The 8,535-nt window shown below is 43.4% G+C and overlaps 1 long non-coding RNA gene across 1 annotated transcript; it reads left to right on the top strand.

Moving 5' to 3' along the window:
* Positions 1-7,578: 7,578 nt before the first annotated feature.
* LOC121968034 lies at positions 7,579-7,985 on the top strand. Its single transcript, XR_006107905.1, has 2 exons — positions 7,579-7,670; positions 7,746-7,985. It is a non-coding gene; the product is annotated as an uncharacterized LOC121968034 (long non-coding RNA).
* The last annotated feature ends 550 nt before the right edge of the window (positions 7,986-8,535 follow it).

Raw genomic sequence — 8,535 nt, 5'->3', positions numbered from 1 at the left:
ATTTTAGAGAAAAATTTTCTTTTTAAAAATCATCCACATATTTTAATAGAGAGATTTTAATTTATTAAATTTCCTTTTATAACCAACCATGAAAGGAAAAATTATTAGAGAAATTTTTATTAAAAATTTCGGAAGCAAATTAGGAAGTTTTAATTCTTGTGTTATTAAAACTTTCCTTGCTTGGAGCGATGAGGTGGCCGGCCATGATGATTTAAGAAAAGGAAATTGGTTTTAATCAATTAAATTTTTCTTTTCATGACAAAGAAAATAAGGAAGTTTTTATTTAAATTTTCCTTATTTGTCAAAACCAAGAATTATAAAAGAGAGGAGGGGTGCCTTCATGAGACATAACTCTATTCTATTTTTCTCCCTCTCTTTCTTGGTGGTGGTCGGCCCTAGTCCTTGCTCTTCTCCTTTTCTCTTCCTCCTTGGTGGCCGGCAGCATCAACACAAGAGGAGTCCTTGGTGGCCGGTTCTAACTAGGAGAAAAAGGAGAGAAAGGAGACTTTGCTCTTGTATCCCTTGGAGCTTGAAGGTTGGTGGCCGAACTTGCAAGAAGGAAGGTGTTGGTGGTTCTCATCTCGATAGATCGTTGCCCACACAACGTCCGAGATAAGAAGAGAAATACGATAGAAGATTAAGAGGTTATTGCTTACAAAGAAAGGTATAATAGTAATTGTTTTCCGTATCATACTAGTTTTCTTTGTACGAATTCCAAACACAAGAGGCTAGTGATTCTAGATTTTCGGATTAGATATTCGAAGTTGTGTTTCTTTTGTTTTGTTTTTTCAAATTTGTGATTCGATTGTTTATTTTGGTTAAACCTAGAGTTATATAAGGAAATTAAATATTAGATTTTTTTAAAAGGCTTTGTCTAGGTGGTGGTCGATGATCTCGTACCCAAAAAGGCCTAGTACCTCGCCATGCAGTCCTGGAAGCCAATTATATAAATTAATATTTAATTAAATTTATAACATAGGTGGATTTGGATCAATAATGTTAAGCATCGTTTGTGATCCAAGTCTAAACCATTAAGAACCGATAAGTTAAATTTGGATTCAATAATGTTAAGTTCCGTTTACGATTCCGAATTTAATTTCTAAAGAACACAATAGGTTGTTAGGAAAAGTTTAGGACTTGTACAAAATTTTTGTACAGTGGAACCGGTATGATCTTCCTAGGACCAACCAACAGGTCAGACAGTAGCCGTATGTCTATCCTAACAAAGGTATCACAACATCCTACACCGATCGACCGAGGAGATGAAAGTATCCACGGTGTCTTGTCCGTTCGACCAATAGGACATGGATATTGCGGGACCGTTTCCCATGACGACTAGTTAGCGGAGGTTCTTGCTCGTCGCGGTGGATTACTTCTCAAAGTGGGTGGAGGCCAAGCCACTGGCAAGGATAAGTGAGCAGATGGTCATCAAATTCATCTGGCAGAATATCTTGTGTCGGTTCGGCATCCCCCACCGGCTCGTCTCGGATAACGGGAGGCAGTTCATGGTTCGGAGGCTCAGGGAGTGGTGCAAAGGCTTTGGCATCCAGTTGGCCTTCACCTCAGTGGCCTACCCCTAGAGCAATGGTCAGGCGAAAGTCACAAACTGAGAGATCCTTAGAGGCTTACGAGCTCGGCTCAACCACGCCGGGGGCAGCTGGATCGACGAGCTCTCGAGTGTCTTATGGGAACTTCGCATGACTCCAAAGGAGGCAACCAGTGTAACACCATTCCAGCTGGTGTATGGAGGAGAAGCGGTGGCCCCCATGGAGGTTGGAGTAGAGTCAGACCGGGTGCAACTCTACAACGAGGGAAATGCCGAGTGGAGGTTAATGGAGCTCGACTTGGTGGATGAATCGCAGGATAAAGTCGTCGTCCGGCTAATGGCATACCGACAACGGATGAGGCAGAACTACAATCGAAGGGTAATATCGAGGTCTTTCTAGGTCAGGGATCTGGTGTGGAAGAAAATCAAGCCAATCGACAACGTCACCAAGCTCGAGGCACAATGGGGAGGACCATACAAAAATCGTGTAAAAACTCCGTTCGGGGGCCTACTATTTGGGGGACGAAGACGGAAGACGGCTCGAGCGGTTATAGAGAGTAAATCATCTCCACCCCTACAAGGCGGGGTGAGAGGTGCGTGAGCAAATATAAATGCACTTGTGTATATGCCTTCCGAATGCAGGGCAGATATGAATAAATAGCGAAAGTTTTCTAGAATGTTGAGTCGAACGACCAAGTTAAAAGTCGAGCGACGACTATAAACCCTTATCGCCATCAGCGATCGAGCGGCGACCTTAAACTCTTATCGTCATCAGTGGTTGAGCAGCGACCTTAAACTCCATTCTTCACCAATGGTCGAGCGGCGACCTTAAACCCTTGTCGTCATCAGTGGTCGAGCGACGACCTTAAATCCCAGTCTTCACCAATAGTTGAGCGGCGACCCTAAACCCTTATCGCCATCAACGGTTAAGCGACGACCTTAAACCCTTATCGTCATCAACGGTCGAGCGGCAATCTCAAACCCCTGTCACCATCAACGATCAAGCAGCGACCTTAAACCCTAGTTTTATCAATGGTCGAGTGGCGACCTTAAACCCTGGTCTTCATCAGTCGTCAAGCGATGATGATAAACTCCAGTCTTCACCAAACGATGACCTTAAAACCTCTATCGTCATCAATGGTCGAGCGTCGACTTTAAACCCAGAATTGATCGATCGGCTATGAAAACGGATAGCTCGCGGTTTCACTTGAGTTTGCGCGACAACTTGTGAGCTATATGCGAGTCAAACTAAAAAGGCTGAACAACAGGAAGGGGAGGAACAAACAAGAAAGGTTCGCCAGACTAGTGATCATTCATTGATACTTCAAAAATTACAAAACTTAGGAAGGGCATTACAGAATAAAGCAAAACTCGCACGAACAAGATCACTCAAGATAATTTAAAACATCGTCGAGCAATGACTCAGTCAGCTTGTCTCGGCTGATGACCTTGCTGGTCAGAGTAACCGGAATGTAGATGTCGTCCCTGAGTTGGTCAAGTGTCCTGTCGATTGTGAGGTTGAAGAGTCGAAGAGCCCGGTCGGTGACCTTGTCATTGAAAACGTCCGAGCAGAGGTAGGCTTCCTTCAGCAACTCAAACCTGCTAGACTCGACTTCCTGATAAGTCTCCAAGGCTGCTCGGGAGGCTTTCAGCTCTTCTTTCAACTTGACTAGCTCTTCATCTTTTGCGTCGAGCTGGATCTTCATGGTGGAGTGTTCGACTAACTTGCTCTCCAGCTCGACGTTTAGTGAGGCCTCCATATCCTTCAGGTTTTGAGCCAGTGCCCGAAACTCCTTATTTTTTATCTTCAAATCCTCGATGGCCCGAAACTTCCTAGTGTTGGCCAAGTTGAGCTTGGACTCGAAGGAGCTGGCCTGTTTATCAAGCCGAGTCAATTGTACAGCCTGCTCGGCGCCTTTGCTCTTCTACACCTCCAGCTGCTCGGAGCTCTTACTTAGATCAGCTCTTAATTAAGTCATCTTTACGCTCATTTGCTCTAGCTGCGCCTGAGAAGTCATTGCTTGGCCACTTGGGGCACACAACTATTTGACTTCTTGCTCCAAAAAGGTGAGTCTTTGGCACATGGCCAGGCTTTCTACCCAATACCGTGAGGAAGCATAAATTTATTAGGGCCAAGTGGCGATAAATAGGAACATACAAGTAAAATACTTACCCCAGTGGACATCTAGATATGACTATCGGTGAGCACCCCTCGAGGCATGACCGCCGCTCGGGCCCTGGCGTCGACCCATATTTGTGCGAGCGACCCCTGAATAATTATTTGGTACTCGGGGGCTTGGGATTTGGCGCTGTCGGAGTCACGCCACTCGTCCGTAGGCAAATGGATGACCTTCGTTATATGACGTCGGCCACTCGGAGTGGACGGGGCTGAAGTTACTCTACCAACCGACTGAGACGTTGACGCCGGTCGGATGTGAGACTTCTGAGCCTTCGGTAGTGGAGATGACATGAAAGCAACTGGCAGCGCGCAGATGGTTCCTTGTGGCAGCCCGGACAAGGAAGGTGTCCGATCGGGCGACAGGGAGTAGGGGGAATGGCCACAATTTGGGCAGTAGGCACCGAGGTTTCACCCCACTCAGAAGGAAGGCGCGGGTTGGTTCTCGTTGGGGACCACATCATGGAGGAAGCGGATCAGGAGGTACCCTTCGCGCGGTGCTTCTTTCGGCTTATCAGCGACTCCCCGGAAGAAGCCAATTCCGTGGCCCCGTCGACCGAAACCACCGGAAGTCGTTCTGGCGGAGGATTCGCTGCGTCAATCGCTTCACCGGTAGCCGTCCGGCTGGCTACCCCTTCGCTCCCTTGGACTGACACTCCCGCACTCTGTTCAAGCATATCTTCTTGCGAGCCGACCGACTGGAAGTCGCGGCTCTCTAGATCGGCTATAACTGTAATGTTGATCTCCGCGTCCGCAAGTTTTCTCTTGCCAGCCAGATGCGCCCTTAGCATGATGTGAGCCGCAAAAAAAAAGAAAAAATCAGTTAGATTCAACAAATGAGAAGAAGGAGAGCATACCTAGGTTGGACGGGAGCTTCGTGCGGATCAAGCTCAAGCCGAACACATAGAGGACTCCCTCATGCAACAACTTGTGGATATGGTACATCTGACCAACCAAGTGTGAAGCCGCATGAAGGTAGTTCGATCAACTCTTGTACTTCTTGAGTTATGGCGGGTTCACCACTTCAAACTGCTAGCCGGTCGGGAAATCGGGCCGCTCGGGGAATTTAAAAAAAATAGTAGTCCTTTCAATACTTATTGAAGGACGATATTTTATAGAAGAAGACCAACCCCACTCGGGCTTGGAATAAGAAGGTCCACGACTCAAACAATTTAGGATAGTAGAAGTAGTGGAAGAGCTGAGGGGTCAAAGGAATGCTGTGTAGGCGGAAGAGGACGACAACTCCGCACAGCAGCCTAAAGGAGTTCAGGATTAATTGGTGGAGAAAAATACAAAAATATTTACAGACTACGGAGAAAAAGGGGTGGACAAGGAACCGCAGACCAACGGTAAATTGGTCCCTGAAGAAACATACAAAACCTGGATGCGGCTCGCTTGGGCGGTCGAAAGCCAAAGGCAGGTTGATTTGATAATCAGGTGGAATTTCAAAGGCGACTCTCAAACTCTCAGCGTCGCCTCCATCAAACCTGGACTCGAGGGGCATGTACCAGAGTCCAGGGACAGAGACGAGAGATTGCGAAGAGCTTGCCATCGGAAACAAAGGTTGACGGGAAACAACGAGAACATTCGATTGAAAGAGAAGACGCTAAGAACAACGGAAAAAAATTGAGTGAGGAAAATGGAAGCTTACAGAAAAGGTCATCGGAGAGGAAGAGGATGCAAGGCGTTGACGGGAAGCTAGACGAAGACGTGAAATGAATATGACGGTGACACACGTGAGGCTTATAAACCTCGCGGTCAATCGACCTCAACCGTCCGATTTGGAATTACAAAAACCTAGAAGCAGATCCAACTGTTGAATTTGAAAAAACACACGTCGCGTCACAAGCGGATATCCGCCTGTCACATTGAGCATGCAGCGATAGTATAGGGCATGTGTCCTTCGGTCATCAGGAAGCATTTAAGGAATTTAATTAAAAGGTATAACCGCGTGCTCGACCATAATTATCAGGAATTTGAACGATCATTGAGAAATTTGGATGATGTCAGTCGAGACCGCACTCGTCCAAGGAAGCGCAAGGAAAGGATGAAAATTTGCCAAGTGTTGATGTTCACCGCCCCAATCGGTGTAAAGAATGGGTCACAGGGCTGAACCTGACAACGGCAAAATGAAGTCGAGTAGCGTTGGATTATGGGTCGATCGACAATTAAGAACCATGCACAGTCCAATCGGAAGTGGAAATCACCTAAGACACCACCTGTCCAGTCAGTCGAACTTACAGCCTCCTTCGACTAGACTTGATGGGGTGACTTGTGATGCGACGATAAAGGAGGAGTCTACCTGACACGGATCAATTGCCACGGTGTAAGTTAAAGTCAAGGCGGTCAACATCAGGACTTAAGTAAGGCTCGTCTACATGACCAGAGCAGGAAGCGACTATATAGGCCGATCGGAGGGACCACTGTCTGGTCGATCGTTTGGATGAACCAGTGTCTGATCAGCCCGACCGACAAAAGAGTGGGCCGAGTGGATCACCCGTCCGGCTTGGGTGTGGCATTGGCATCATACATATTAGTAATAAATTGATAAAATAATAAAAGAGGAAAAGACTGAGATATTTAATAAGGGGAAGAGAAAATAAAAGAGAATACTCCATCTATCATTGAATGCTAAGAAGTCAAGACAAAAATATTTTCTGTCGGTAATTAATATCATTAAACAAGGGAAGATGGAAAGTCACTAAAAAATGTATAAAAGAATATGTTAGGTATGAAAAAATGTTGGATTCATTTCTATCCCTATTATTTTCGCTTTCTCTTCTTTTATTTCTAACTTAAGCGTCGGAGGGTCAACGTCAAGGATCCCTTTCTTAGTTTGATTTATTTTACAGAAAAAAAACGAGGTCTTTATTTAATTAGTAAAACCATCACATCCCCGATTTCTAACTTCACGTTTCCAAATAAAATTATGTGTTATTCTTCACATAGTCGACCATGTCACGAGAAGAAAATTTCAATATCATCGCTATGATGCAGGGATAGATTTCTGTCGCATCACCATCATAGGTAGTTCTCAAATTTTTAGCTCCTCGATATAAAATTGACCATCCACTCATTTACGCTCTTCTTTATTGCTTGCTCATCAAACTCCAATTTATGACCCCACCTCTTTTCTTCACAAGAAAGCAATTCAATTCTGTTCCCTCCCTAACCCTCCTCATCAAACTAGTCCACTGTGGATTTTCTCAACCCAAATAATTCAAAGAGGAGTTTATATTGCCTCATCACTTTGACAAGTAAACACACTCAAACAAAACAAAAAGCAGGAACTGCAAGGAGTATTTAAATAAGTGAACATCCAGAGAATAGATATTGCAGAAAGGAATCAAGTCGATCCTTTCAGTATTTTAAGCAGAGATGGCAGTTGGCAGGGCGACTTTAGTTTGCACTAGAAAAAATGAGTATTTAAATCCCTTCTCCAGTGAAGGATATTGTAGTTTATCATCAGTGCTAATTTATAAACTCACCGAGGAAATGTATTCTTCAGACTTCATCATAGTTTACTGCAATCATAGTTGCCACATCAGAGAAGATCTTTCCTACTTAATTGTCTCTGTTTATTAAAATCCAATGGACTTTTGTGGATTGGGAAGGGAAGGAAATTGGGTCCCTCCTCTTCTTTACTTTGAACTAAATAATTTAAACACTGAAAAAGAAAAGAGAAAGAATATATATATTTATATTAAGCATCCTGCAAGGAACACAGTCTATTGCATTGTTTAAGTGTGTGATTATGAGTGGTGCCAGGAAGGGACCAGTTTTATAATTAATTAATCAATAGGATGTGTAGCTCATTAAAGTGAAAGGATGGCCTCAGCTTTTGGGTCTTTTTCTTAGGGCTCTTTATTTAGCACAAGACACTTCTTTCTTCTTCTTCCCTGTGGCATCCTTGCAGAAAATGCAGGTGGATTGAAGGGAGGGAGGGAGGTAATTTGTATGGTTTCTTATGTTCAACTTTTTCTTCTATTTAATTTTTCTTCACTGGTTTCTTGTTGAATTCAGCTCTTTATTTTGAATCTGTTGCTGTTGATGATACAATGAAATGTTAGTGAAAATGCATAGAAATGACTCCATGGTTTGAGTTCTTTCTGTGTAAGTTGGAAGGAATTGCATATCTATTTGGAAGGAGGAAGGATTGAATTCCAATTTGCCTACTAAAATTCAATGATTTTGACTAGTTGAACTGGAATACTTTTAATGTAAACTATGATAAGCAATTAAAGTAAAAAAGTTATATTTCAAGAATAAGTTGTTGACCAGGAAGTCGACTTAAACTCATCTGTTTGTGATCCAGTTGACTGGATAACCAGCTAAATGGTGTTAAACCAAACAGATGAAACTCTTTTTGGTATCAGAAAAATCTAAGGGATTACCTGAATTGTACTTCCTTTTGATATCATAGTGATTAGTGAAAGCAAACTGGTAAAGCTCATTTTGACAGAAATCTAGTAACCCAGTTCTTGTGTCAAAGAGATCACTCTGAATGATTCCATCTTTATCTTCAGTATCTGCAGCAATCTGACTCGAACTGTAATATGAAAAGCAGAAAAATGTCCTAAACCAGACAAAAAGCAAATTGAAAAATAAATGATGAGAAATTAACTTACTGCTTACCAAGCTGAAAGCTTTTGCATGTTCCACAAAGTTTCTATATCACATTAACAAACCACATGTATGTCACAAAGCAAAGACAACTTTTCTTTAAAATCATCAAGAATATACACATGTATGATCAAGCATCTAAGCTTAGCAGTCGTATTATGGCACTAGTGTCAAGTGTCTATAGAATAGG

Source organism: Zingiber officinale, chromosome 3B, assembly GCF_018446385.1.
Source record: "Zingiber officinale cultivar Zhangliang chromosome 3B, Zo_v1.1, whole genome shotgun sequence".
Taxonomy (NCBI): domain Eukaryota; kingdom Viridiplantae; phylum Streptophyta; class Magnoliopsida; order Zingiberales; family Zingiberaceae; genus Zingiber; species Zingiber officinale.
This window is presented reverse-complemented; position numbering and strand designations above follow the sequence as displayed.